The sequence below is a fragment of the Musca autumnalis genome, unplaced genomic scaffold, assembly GCF_047663935.1.
Source record: "Musca autumnalis isolate F117 unplaced genomic scaffold, ASM4766393v1 scaffold_1, whole genome shotgun sequence".
Classification (NCBI taxonomy): Eukaryota; Metazoa; Arthropoda; class Insecta; order Diptera; family Muscidae; genus Musca; species Musca autumnalis.
This window is the reverse complement of record NW_027411644.1, coordinates 153359962-153374442: the sequence shown is the minus strand read 5'-3', so window position 1 is coordinate 153374442 and position 14481 is coordinate 153359962. Positions and strand designations below refer to the sequence as shown.

The 14481-nt window shown below is 36.2% G+C and overlaps 1 protein-coding gene across 1 annotated transcript in view; it reads right to left on the bottom strand.

Moving 5' to 3' along the window:
* LOC141388586 (progestin and adipoQ receptor family member 3) overlaps positions 1 to 13328 on the bottom strand; it is a 65847-nt gene extending 52519 nt beyond the window's left edge. Inside the window, exon 1 of the mRNA XM_073958529.1 lies at positions 12660 to 13328. The gene's annotated coding sequence lies outside the window, so the exon portion shown is untranslated. The remainder of the gene's footprint in view (positions 1 to 12659) is intronic.
* Positions 13329 to 14481: the final 1153 nt, after the last annotated feature.

Below are 14481 nucleotides of genomic sequence, written 5' to 3'. Positions count from 1 at the left end.
AATTTTCTTGAATATCTAAAAACGTCATAATTCCATTGTAATGAGTAGCATAAATGTCGCAAGTCCACTACATAATCTACCGGAAGAAGTTGACCTATATAGCTAATGTTTAAACTTGATTCAAATGTGAAAAAAATACATATTAAGATGCGCAAGTGTTCGTCCTGGATTTTTTAAAGCTTTTGCACCATAATTTCAAAAGCTTGGACTTGCCCACGAAAACCATTATGTCAATGTAAACAGGACAGGAGGTACCCAAACAAGTTTTCCAATATAACCCTTCTTAGAACTTGAGTTACGTTTGGGTTTATTTAGATATTTGGGGAAGGAAGTCTGAGCTTGCCCCTAAAAAAATTATACCGCCAATCCAACAAGAGTTACTAAAATTCACCTGTGCCAAAAATGTGTGTGGGAAACCCGAAGGAGTGGACCGATATAGTCTAGTATAATAGGGTTCTCTCTTGTCTCAGCCAAAACACTGAGGCTATAAATATCCAAAAATATCTGCGAAACTAGTAAGAACGGCGTTAAGTTCGGCCCGGGCTCCACCACGAACTGTGTTGAAGTAAATATGCACAATTAGTATCCTTTCGTTTATGAAAGTACTGTTATTTCCTGTTATTTCCTGCAACTGATGATAATTCCATTCAAAGTTGTTCTTTCAAAACATGGACCAAAATTTACAATATTCCGAATTGCAACACACAATATTAAATTACAGCAATCTCGGTTCGAACCTCTCGAAATACATAAAATTGGGCAATACCGGCTATACTTTAAGCTGGATATAGTTTTTTTTTTTTTTTTTTTTTTTTTTTTTTTTTTTTTTTTGAGTAAGTTTTCTTTCTTCTGGGGACTCAAAATTTCAATTAACAAAGCAATTCGGTAGAAAAATGTGACTAAAATTTTCGAAAATTCTTAAATCCTTAAATGGGGGCTACCTTTTATGGGGTCTAAACCAAAACGTAGACCTATACCGTCTGATTTTTTGCAAGGGATGTTTTGTACCTTTAGCGAAGACTAATACCAAATTGGGTGCCACCGTGGTGCAATGGTATGCACACACGCTGAAGTTCGTGGGTTCGATTCCCCGGCCAGGCAACATCAAACATTTTTCAGCAGTGGCAAAATACCCCTCAGTAATGTTGGCGACATTTCCTGAGTATTTCAGCCATGTAAAACTTCTCTACAAAGTGGTGTCTTAAGACAAGCCGGTCGGACTCGGCGATAAACAGTAGGTCCCATATCATTGAGCTAATATGAATCGGGGTGCACTCATTGATATGAGAGAAGTCTCCCTTGTCCCTTCAGGGATGTTTGTGGAACAATTATTTTTATAATACCAAATTTCCGTTATTCCGGTTGAATAATGTGGCTAAAACATTCAAAACGAAACGAAATTCGGGAATACCGTTCTATGGATGCTGCATAAAGTTGACCTGCACCGAGAAATTTCTGGAGGAATGTTTTGTAACTCCAAAGAAGACTAAAAACCAAATATCAGCCATTTCGGTGGGATATTGAGGCCACAACCTTCAAATTACTGAAAATCGGGAGGTATCGTTCCACGGGGGCTATATGAAAACATGGAACTATACCAACAAATTTCAAGAAGAAAATGTTAAACGTATGACAGTTACAACCCATGTTATATAGCGAGCTGTACCTTGATTTGAACAGACGGACGGACGAATGGGCAGACGGATATGGTTATATCAAGATTATATCAAGATGAGGTAATAGCTATTTTTTTAAATATAGCGTTTTAACATATTTTGGAATTCTAACTAGCTGTATGTCTTCTTAGTGTATTTTGTAATGTCAGTTCGATGATATACTAAAATTTGACCTTAGGTTTTAGTCATGATGCCCACCAGTGTCCTCGTATCCCTGTATGATATTTTGATGAGTTTTTACTTAAGATTACATAAAATGTTAATAATAAAGTGATCCGATAAAGAAAGCTACCACACAAAAAGCTTTTAAAGTTTTTATTTTTTTAGAACATTGGACATTTTTTGAAGTCACTGTAAGCCGATATTTATCTGAAATTAAAGTAAAGTGGCACACGACATAACCAAAATGACGAAACCGTTTGTTTTTCACTAATTTTATCCTCATATCATTACATAAATGTATATCATTCAATTATATATAACTTTACTTCATATATCATAAAAGTGGTTTGTGCGGGACCTTTTTCAATATTAAAATGGAATAAAAGTTGTTTTAGTCATTAATATGCAAAAATCGTGAAACATGAAATTATTTTTTGAGAAAAAAAAATTTTCGCTTCATAGGATTTTTTCAAAAAAAAAATTCAAATTGGTTTGTGCGGAACCTTTTTATACCCTCCACCATAGGATGGGGGTATATTAAGTTTGTCACTACGTTTGTAACTACTCGAAATAATCATTGTAGACCCCACAAAGTACATATATTATTGATCAGCGTGCAATTCTACATCGATATAGCCATGTCCGTCCGTCTGTCCGTTTGTGGAAATCACTCTAGCGTCCGAACGGATTGACGTAGGTTGATGAAATTTTGGGAAAATATGTTATTTTTACGTAGGACTTTTGGTATTGAAAGCGGGCTATGTAGGTCCACGCTTTCGTATAGCCCCCATACAAAATGACGCGTGACGCGTCGTCGTTTTAAGGAATTTTTAAGATATTTGGCCCATTTTACCACCGAATTGGTTGTAATTTGGTACTTTGTGTCTCCAGAGGCCAAAAAATATTCCTACCAAAGTTGGGTTATATAGGTCCACGTTTTGGTATAGCCCCCATATAAGGCCCCATATAAAGTACGCGTCATTTTAATATATTTTGAATGTATTAGTCCCATTTGACAACAGAATCGGTTGTAACTTTGTATTTTGTGTTTCCAGAGGCTAAGAAACATTTCTACCATAAAATGTTTACATAGGTCCACGTGTTGATATAGCCCCCCATAATACAATATCTCCCGATTTTCGATATTTTGAACGTTTTAGCCTCATTATCACACCGAGATGGCTGAAATTTGATATTTAGTCTTCTTTAGGCGTATAAAACTTTCCCCCGGAAATTTTTAGGTATAGGTCCACGCCATCATATAGCCCCCATAGAACGGTACCTTCCGCATTTCGGTAATTTGAAGGTTGTGGCCACATTAATCCACCGAAATGGCTAAAATTTGTGGTGGAGGGTATAAAAAGTTCGGCACGACCGAACTTAACGCTTTTCTTACTTGTTTATAATAAAATGGATTTAACGTTATTTTAGGCATTAATAGGCAAAAGTTCATTCATTCTCACTACAGGAAATCATTTTTGGGAAAAAAAATGTCAAAAAGTCATAACCCTAGTGCCAATCTCGTAATAATTTTCCAATGTAGGTCATGGGTATAAGATTATCCAGTATTAATATGAGCCAGACTTTAAATGGTGGGTCGCAGACTAAAGCTGCCCTAGAATATGGTTTCTATGGATTATTAGGGCATAACTCGGTTATCTGACAGAATTGGCATCAATGGAAAGGTCAAGAATTCTTCTTCCAAATATGACCTACGTTAGCGGTTCGTGTCTTCCAGGAAGAACGCCATAAGGTCTATATTAAAAATTTTACCAATTCTCAGACAAAAACGTTGGTCTATTTAAACCGCAAAATTGGTCGGATTTGTTTTGTTTCCTCATGCCTATTTTTGCATCATAAGATAATCTGTACTTTTATTCATGACATTTTCCAGCAAAATGTTCGATGCCAAAGATCCCATTCAATCATGGGTGAAAGTGATCTGGCATGTCATATTTTTAGCATCTTCATAGATGAATTTTATATGAGTGTAGATGCCATCCATTTTTGGATCCAAAGCATGTCATTTACACCAATGCTTTGACATGTCATTTTCACCAATGCTTTGGCATGTCATTTCCAGCGATGCTTTGGCACGTCATTTTCACCAACCCTTTGCAATGACATTATCATTACGACAAGAGTTTTAACAACGTTGGTTGTGATTTCGAGTCTCCGACAACATCAAGCCTATTGTAAATAATTAATCTTATATATTTAGAAAAAATTGTATAAATAAAAACAGAAAATTCATCTCTATTGGATCGATGGAATGGGTTCAAATGCTGATGAAAAGATCGGATCTTTCACTACTTCCTTTAAATGGGTTCAAATGTTGATGAAAATATCGGATCTTTCACGACATCCTTTGCATTGGTTCAAATGCTAATGAAAGGATCGGATCTTTCACGACTTCGTTTGAACCAACGCAAAAGATGCCATGAAATCACGTCATCGCCTGGAACCCCTTCCTTCAAATTTTGGTGGGTTTGTATTAACGGCATAAAGCAATTAATGCAGTATACCCCCTCCAGAGGGGAAAGTGGGGAGAATGCTACGCTCATGGTTTCTTAAAACAATCTTCGCAGCAGCACAAAGCTGTAACCAGCGCATTAGATTGATATTTACACTGGAAATATGTTTGGCCACTTTCTCCATACAAGTGGATCCACTGTGCAACATTGTCTCGGAAATTAATTTTCAAACCGATTCGTAATTTTTGTAAATATAATGAGTAGGGGAGGTACGGCACCACGCCCGAAATTTAACAAAATATATAGCCTATTTTCACCGGGAGGCAACCTTGTACATTCCCTGAAAATTTCAGGAAAATCGGTTCTATAGTTTTGTAGATGTGAAATATTTAAACAGGTGGGCGTAAAAGTGGTCAAAAGTCAAAATAAAAAATATCAAAATCTGTCCAGCTTTCTCAACTGATGCAATTAGCAACTACCGACATTTGTTGTTTTGTTTTTATATAAAGATTAAACTAATTTTGCTCTACTCAGACCTTTAAATTTTCATTTTTTAAAAGTATACAAATGCGATGACTTCTTATCCCATTGAAGAATAATTTTTACATTGGCTTCAAGGCTTAAATAAAATTTTATGAAAAAAACCCCGGGCCACACTACAGTAATTTGAATGAAATTTTTATATGAAATTATGCGTCTATAGATCGACGTCCGTAGTAGAGTAAAATCATAAAATTGCTGTAGTGGGGAATTCGATTTAAGAACACCTAATTTCATGACATTTTTTAATGAAATTCACGCTAGTGTGGACCGGGTCTTATGAATTTTGTGATCTTTTCATTCATTTTACGAGGCATTTCACCTGTATAGCTAGTTCTTCATTGACAATCGTTTTCTCTCCATCTAATAGATTTAATCTAGAGATGCACAAAACAGTACTCTAGCGTAAATTACATTTCGTTTCATATATTGTGACATATATTGTTTTGTGCATCCCTAGTTCAGTGTTAATCACCACTGGGCTCGCGAGCCGTGTCTGTGTGAACGCACACAATCTCAATTGTGGTGAGTTTGAACGTTACTTTCACCACCGATCATCTTCTTTGTTTTTGCAATGAATTAACGCACACGATGTTTATCTAGAAAGGGATAGATAATCTCGTGTGTGTGCCCAACACAAACGCAGGGGTTGAATTTGTTGTGGCTGGTGAACACTGCCCTAATTTAACCGTTCGTATTTCTTCAACCATAGGTTGTTGTTACTTTTGTTGTTGTTTTATTTGTTTCTTAGTTGTAAAACTCAAAAGCCAAATTTTGTCATCCCGCTAAAAAAAGTATCATATATTTTCTGCGTACGAAGTTAAATAAATTAACATTATCGTTTAAATTGATTGAAATTCAATTAATTAAAATACAATCAAGGAATGTCCTAACAAAAAAAATCTCAAAATTTTTGCTTACACTAAATGAAATGCTAAACAAAAGAATGGGAAAAGAAGAAATGAAGAGAATTACTTGGTATCATCGATGTTAATTTGTTGACAACAACAAAAACTAGATATGCAAAAAAACGGAAAAAATATTCACAAAAAGAACAAACTCTCTCAAAGAGCACATCGAAATACAAAATTGAACAAATGCCAAAACGATTCCACTAAAATATAAACGGGGCAAGTTCACCGGCAGTGTTTGTTGTTGTCGTTTAAACAAACAGACATACCAACTAACAGTGAGATTCGTAAAAAAAGGAAATACATACAAAATTGTTAATAGAAAACAAAAATGTCTTCTCACCGAATCTAATTTACACTTCTAATGTGTAGCATGCAAAGAAGTCAAGAGGTTAAGTAAATCTGATTTAAAATTCTTAATTTAATCGTTACTTTTAACTTTTACATAATCTGGATGCTAGAAATATGTTTAAAAAAATCGACGAATACCTAAAATACTATATAGTTTTTTTTAATTATTTTTTAAGTTGTTGTGCTCGTTTTAACAGATGCTTCTAACAACAGCCCTCCCAATAATTTACATGACAATCTATATAATTACGGGATATTATATATATACGTCGCTATATTGCATCATGTACAATAAAAATGGAGTTTGTAAAACAAAAACAAGGAAGCGTTAAAACTATTTTGATTGATAAAAACATGCAATATAAAACATATTATAATTTACTAGTTGTTATACCCTACACCACTATGTGGAGAGGGTATTATAAGTTGGTTTTGGGCAAAAAGTTTGTAACGCATCGAAATAATGGTCGTAGACCCATACTTATATATACCAAAATGAATGTCTCGACGAGCTGAGTCGATCTGGCTATGTGTGTCCGTCCGTCAGTCCGTCCGTCTGTCCGTCTGTCCATCTAAACCTTGTAATCACGCTACAGGTCGCAATTTTGATCGGATCGTCACGAAATTTTGGATGTTGATGGGGGTCCCGGAAAGGAAGAAGCCTATTGATTTTGGTGAAGGTCGGATAATATTTAGGTCGGAATGGGCAAAAAAACTTAGGTGGATAAAAAGACAACGTTTTTTTCCAAAGCGAATATCTCAGCTTCTGTATGGGGTATACCAAAAGCAACCTGACAATGAAAGTAGAAAATATCAACTTTCTAATGAAGTAAAGTAGGTGCTCGTAGGTGATCAAACAACGAAGATATCACAATAGTAGCAAATAAAACCCCAATTTTCATTTTTGCGATTTTCATTATATTGACGAATATCACAGCTTTGGTTGAAAATTTTCCAAAAGCAAAGCCTGACTATGAAAGTAGAAGATCCCATCTTTACAATGATGCAAACTAGGTCTGCGTAGGTAACCAAATAACGGGGATATCGCAATAGTCGGTAATACATCCCATTTTTCTATTTTTTGGAAATCACGCTACAGGTGGAAATTTTGATCGGAACGTCACGAAAATTTGAGGGTTAATGGGGGTCTCACAGATTAAGAAGCCTATTGATTTTGGTGATGGTCGGATAATATTTAGGGGTCGGAATGGGCAAACACTTATTTGGAGAAAAGTCAACATTTTATTTCAAAGCCAATATCTATGTTTCTTTAAGAGGTATATCAGAAGCAAAACCTGGCAAGGAAAGTAGAAAATATCACCTTTACAACGATGTAAAGTAGGTTGTCGTAGGTGGTCAAATAGCAGAGATATGGCAATAGTCGATAATGTATCCCATTTTCCGATTTTTTTGTAATCACGACACAGGCCGCAATTTTGATCGGATCGTCACGAAATTTTGGGGGTTAATGGGGGTCCCAAAGAGAAAGAAGCCTATTGACTTTGATGATGGTCAATTAATATTCAGGGGTCGGAATGGGGAAACACTTATTTGGAGAACGGTCAACGCAATAGTCGGTAATGCATCCCATTTTCCGATTTGTTTGTAATCACGCTACAGGTCGCAATGATGCGAGCCCCACAGAGGAAGAAGCCTATTTAGTTTGTTGATGGTCGGATAATATTCAGGAGTCGGAATAAGCGAAAAGCTTATGTGGAGAAAAGTCAACGTTTTTTTCTTATGCGAATATCTCCGAGTGGTTGGAGTATTCCAAAAGGAAAACCCGTCAATGGAGGAAAAAAAGATCTCGTTTATATTGATGCAAAGTATGTTGGCGTAAGTGAGCAAACCGAGATATTGCAAAATTCAGTAATATACCCAATTTTTCCATTTTTGGTAATCACGCTACAAGTTGGAATTTTGACCGGATAGTGACGAAATTTTGGGGGTAGATGGGGGCCCCACAGAGGAAGAAGCCTATTGATTTTGGTGATAGTCGGATAATATTTAGGGGTCGGAATGGGGAAAAACTCATTTGGAGACAAATTCAAAGTTTTATTCTTTGTGAATATATCGGCTTCTAGTAGGGGTATTCCAAGGGCAAAGCCTGTCAATGGAAGAAGAAAATATTACCTTTACATTGGTGTAAAGCAGGTTGGCGAATGTGGTCAAACAAGGGAGATACCACAATAGTCGGTAATGCATCCAATCCTTCCATTTTTTGCAATCAAGCTACAGGTCGTAAGTTTGATCGGATGGTCACGAAATTTTGGTTGCTTATGGGGGTCCCAGAGAGAAAGAGGCATATTATTTTCGGTGGTAGTCGGATTATATTCCCTAAAAGAAATGTTTACCAGTGGAAAGCTTATGCACAGGGGTAGTGATGTAGGGTATCACATGGTCGGCCTCGTCCCGACTATAGCCTTTGCTCACTTGTTTAATGCTAAGATGCAGCCGATGCTACCTACATCTTAGAGTCCAACTTATATTTCGAAAAATATATACAACTTAATAGATATGGTCTTGCTGTACATGAAAATCACATGCGGACAAAATGATTTTGATAATTACGCGATTTACACGTATTTTAAAATGCATATAAATTAAAATGGGTTATTTGATCTCTATTTCCATTTCAGAAGCTTCGAGATATATCCTCATCAACCCAATTACCTTCCCTAATAGGAAATCTTTAATACGAATGTCAATAAAGCAAAATCCGTATATTTTTAAGAATGAAGTATTCCTATAGATTTTTACAATATTTTCTACTACATAATGCATGTGAAAAATATTTTTCAAACAAAAAATTATTTTTTTGAATAAAATATGTGCTTATTTTGGCTGCAACATCGAAACTATAACACCAATCTGTATGATTGTAGTCTCATTTGATTCGCCGTGAAGTTTTGATCCACAACAAATTTTTATTTAATTTTATGACCACTAAATGGGCCTTAATTTTGAAAAAAACTTGACTTATATTCAATATTTTATGAATTTTATGTACATTCCGCGAATTCTGTGTAACATTTTCGAGAAAACTTTTTTGTAACAATTGTGTTCATCAAATAATTAGCGTTTTTATAATATTTTCTTTCTTAGAAAGCGAAATAAAAGCGCCATAACTTTTGTCCGCAACAACCAGCTTAGTACTGGGAATTTTTTTCTCAACGTACATATCAAAAATCGTTGATGTAGCGCGAAAAAAATGTATCCTTTTTTTCTGAAATGGAATATGAAATAATTGACAATATTCGTGATATACCCTCGTTAGCATAAATGCTGAGGGAATAAAAATGTTCATTTCCTCATCGAAATTCATACTTTTTTACAATTAAATTAATAGCTGAAGGTTCAAAACACTGACATTGAATGGATTTGACAAAAATTTCTGTCGTTTCAGTTATTTTAATTGTATGATTTTCTCATCTGGCAACGCCTCGGTCTCGGACGAATATTTCGATGTGTTACAAACGGAATGACAAATTTAATTATACCATCCATACGAGTATTATGGTGGAAGGTATAAATGAATATCTCGACGAGCTGAGTCAATCTGGCTATGAGAGCAATTCCGTCTGTTCTTCTAAACCTTTACTCTGAAATTTTAATCGGATCGAACTTTTTATGTTGATGAAGGTCCCAGAAGTGAACATTGGTGATGGTCAGATAATATTCAGAAGTCGGAATGACCATAAAACTTATGTGGAGAAAAAGTCTGAAAAGACCTGCCGTATTTTTGTACTTTAAAGGTCAATATCTCGAGAAGTACGGACTTCCACCAGATTAAAATTATATTTTTGTGTTCAGGACAATAACCCCTATCTGTGGTAAAAATTTCAATTTTTTCAGAAATCGCAGGGCTGCGCCTAAACCCTACTTAACCCCAAAATTTCTTTAAAAATTTCAATATTTCCCCAATAGCCGCCCTTCGGCCGGGGATTTAACGTTTTCTCCTATGTACAGGTGCAAAAGTCGGCTGGCTACGCGAACTTAATTTGTATAGAGTCGGACCTTGATTTTTGGACCTTTTTCTCATACATTTTAATCAAAAAATATGAGTTCTTGAAAATATTTGTAAATAAGAGCAATTATGAATTTAATGTGAAGTTTAAAAGATTGAAATAAAAACAAGTAAAAAGGTTGCCGACAGAGATATACTCTCAGCCCGTTCAAGAGATACCGTGCATAGAATTTTATTGACATTTTTTTTAAATTTTAGGGGGAAGTACCGAACTGAAACTAAGTTTGGACAAAATATGGCGAAGGTTAAAAATTTGGACCAAATTGGTTGATCAGTTCGTGGTGCCATAGGGGTTTTACACCTTTCGGGCTGTTTTCTCAAGAAGTATGGATTTGCCCCTGAAAAAACTTTTACCGTCGTAATGGAGGCAGCGAAGTCAAGTTTCTTCAAGAAAAAATCGAAGTGATTCGAGAGGTCTTAGAGGGACCTTATCCGAAATTTTGTGTGGGAGGTACACGAAGGAGTGGACAAGTGTAGTCCATATTCGAACCTCATCTATATCTGGTAGATATATTAGGACGTGTAAAGTATGGCCCAAATCGGTCACTCACTTCAAGAGTTATCGTGCGCACAATGTTTCCGAAAAATTTTTAAACTTCTGTGTGGGAGGTACCTGAAAGAGTGGAACGGCCAAATTTTGGACCGAATCGGCAGATCCGTTCGACAGTTATACAGCGCTCCAACCACTACACACGACGTTATAGGGCGTTTTGCACCTTTCAGGCTATTTTCTCAGGAAGTATGGACTTGCCCCTGATGAAACTTGTACTATCGTATGGAGGGCAGCGATTACAAGTTGTTACAACAAAAATCAAAACGATTCGAGTGCAGGTCCTAAACTGAACTTTTTCGAAATTTTGTGTGGGAGGTACCCGAAGGAGTGGACCGATTGAGTCCATATTGAAATCTAATCTAAGTCTGGTAGAAATTTCACGATGTGCAAAGTACGGACCAAATCGGTTACTGCCTTCAAGAGTTATCGTGCACACAAATTTTCCGAACATTTTAGAACTTTTGTGGGGGAAGCCAGACAGACAGACGGACATGGCTAAATCAAATCCAAATTGTCTGAAACGGATTTCGTCCAAACATTATTTCGATGAGGCACATTTTGCCCGTATGAATGAACAAAAAAAGTTTGTGATTTCCTTTCCCGGAAAAATGAGGTTCGTGTATTTATAAATTTTAAATTTGTCCCAACAGCCGGTCTTCTGACGAGGATTTAAGACTTGCATGGCTACGAGATTTTTTTGGAATTTTGAAGGCCTATATCTCGGGAAGTTCATACTTCCTTAAAAAATATGTTGTTGTATTCAGGACAATGAGACCTATCTGTGGTATAAATTTCAAAAGAATCGGGAGGTCGCATGTAAATGCGTCTTATGCATTTAACAGATTTGAAGTTGTTCATTACATGATATATAATTGCACTTCACTTTATGAATTCGTAGAAAAGCGGTGCGTGCAATAACTCCCGATGCGCATTTGATATAGGACATAACGCCCAAAATGTTTGGGACTTCAATTCGATGTTATGTAACAGACATAATCTATATGGGAGTTGTTTTGTTTTCAAGTGAAAGTTTGACGTAGATAGCTGGCTTTCTGCCGGAATTTTAGGCTTCTACCCTTGGACAGATATAAAGTCCGGCTACGGGAACAAAATCATCTTTGCCTTATAAATATGTTTATTGTTGGCCCAGTCCTCCGAATTTCTATAGGACATAGCTTTGAAGTAATCGATGTACATTTACAAAAGATTCTAAAAAACCAGAAAAGCCAAGTGTAGCTGAACAAAAAAAAAATACACCAACGATATCCGTCGATATACTTGAACGTGTAAACAAATCACACGTATTCTTGCACTCCATATGTCTGCAATGATTGGTTGGCTCTCACCAATGCCGTTGCATATTTTTTAACTTTATTGACTTAGAAAAATAGCAGAAAATTGACTGTGGTCAATTTTTAAGTGAGATGAGGTAAGGAAAATAATTAAATTGCTCATCGCTTTGAATACTCGAATTGATGCTGTTGCTGCTCATGATGATGATACTTTCACCCGTTGCTAACCCCTTAGAATTTATGGTAAAAAGGGGGAGGGTCGGCATAAAGATGTTGGTGATCACAGCGACGCTGATGATGGCGAAGACAGTTGATGTTGACAATAGCCAAACCGTTGATGGGGCGAGGATCGTGCACCGCATGGGGCAAGAGAAGGCTTGGCAAAGCAATGATCGCACACGTGAGTGAGAGATTGAAATTCACAAAAAATCTGATAAAATTTGAAAACCACACACACATAGACGTACACACTTATAATAGAAATAAACTAATTGTTTGCATAATAAATTAACAATGATCGCAGTACAATGGCATATCATAAGAGGAGGAACTCTTCTATCGACGTTGTTTGCAGTTGTCATTTATCTTTCTTTTGCCTGAGGATATCAAATCAAGTGGATGGTCAGATTGTTGCACAACTCTCGACGATCAGATAATCGTTATGTTTACTTACATATTAGTTATCGAAAAAAGTTTATGGTAGGTCGTCTTTTATTTTCATCAAAAATGATTTTTGGTTTTTTTATAATTTTTATTTTTTCACAATTATTTCTTGGTGGCGATATATCTTGTCTCAGCACTTTTCTTTGATTCTAGTTGCGTGCACTTTCTTTTAATTATAACAAATTTATTTATTCTTTTTTTCTTATAATTCGTTAAGAAACAATGCTTTTTTTACTCCTCGGAGGGGCTATCACGCTTTCGCTCACACGTTCTTAGCCACTGAACCGTTGAAATGATCGAAACCGACTAAACTCTTTGCAATTAGGGATCCAAACTGAATTCTCCCGCATTCTAGCAGTACTTTTTCTCTCTGACTTGAATTGTACCGCGCTGTCGCTTTTCGCTCTCGTCACAACAAATGGAGCAACGAACCAGACCAGGTGAGGTGTATGCCAACCAATTTCAACAAAACTATTAACTATAGTTTGCAGCAGCCGAGAATATTGTCAGTTTTCGGTTGGTTTTCTTTCTCTTGGCGATTTTCTTAGCTAATCGGGAATAATGAAAGAAAGCTGCCAGAAATCTGCAAAATAAAAATAGTTTAAACAAATCGAATAGAGAAATGAATAAAAGCAAGAAATAGGCGCGCACATAACAACAGAGAGCCGATAACAATTAGAACACAATTGTTTTAACATTTTATGTTATTGTAATTGTTGACGCTGTAGCTGTTGTTGTTATTGTCGTTGTTATAATTGTTGCTAAATTTTAATAACATTGGCGCTTATGTACGTATATGAGCAATTCAACTGATAAGTGACCAATTTATTTTTTGTTGGAATTTCGAACTAGGACGGTACGAAAAGTACTTATAGGTAATAATATGGTACCATTTGTATTTGCTGAACCGGTAGAGCCAGAATTCTGAAATTTGAATGAGGGTCACTAATGGAATGTATCACAGTGGGAAAAAATACCGATCTAGCGTGCAGAAAATCAAAAAATGGACTTGAAGGATACTATGAAACTCTAGTACAGTATTGAAACATAGTGTTGACTGTACATAACGGCATATGTAATAATTAGAAATAGTTAGTCAGAACGGAATATTAAAAATTGATATATTTTTTTAAATGTTAATGATAACATTTTGTATACCCTCAGCATTTATGCTAACGAGGGAAAAATGTGCCTCATCGAAATAATGGTTTTAGACCCCAAGTATGTTTGGACGAAATGTGTTTCAGACAATTTGGATTTGATTTAGTCATGTCCGTCCGTCTGGCTGGCTGGAGCGCACGATAACTCTCGAACGGATCAACCGATTCGGTCCAAAAGTTGGCTTTCGTAATATTTTGTGCAAACTTAGTTAAAGTTCGAATATGGGTTATAAAATTTGTGCTCACGATAACTCTTGAAGGAAGTAACCGATTTGGTCCATACTTTGCACATCGTGAAACTTCTACCAGACTTAGAAGAGGTTCCAATATGGACTCAATCCTCCCATACAAAATATCGGAAAAGTTCAGTTTAGGGCCTGCTCTCGAATCGCCTTGAGTTTTGTTATAGCAACTTGTATTCACGGCCCCCCAAACGATGGTATAAGTTTCATCAGGGGCAAATCCATACTTCCTGAGAACACAGCTTGAAAGGAAGAAAAAACCCGTACGACACCGTGTGTAGTTGTTGGAGCGCAAGATAACTATCGAACGGATCTGCCGATTCGGTCCAAAATGTGGCCTTCGTAATATTTTGTGCAAACTTAGTTTAAGTTCAAACATAAGCTGTATCGGTCCACTCTTTCAGGTACCTCCCCCACAAAATTTCAAAAA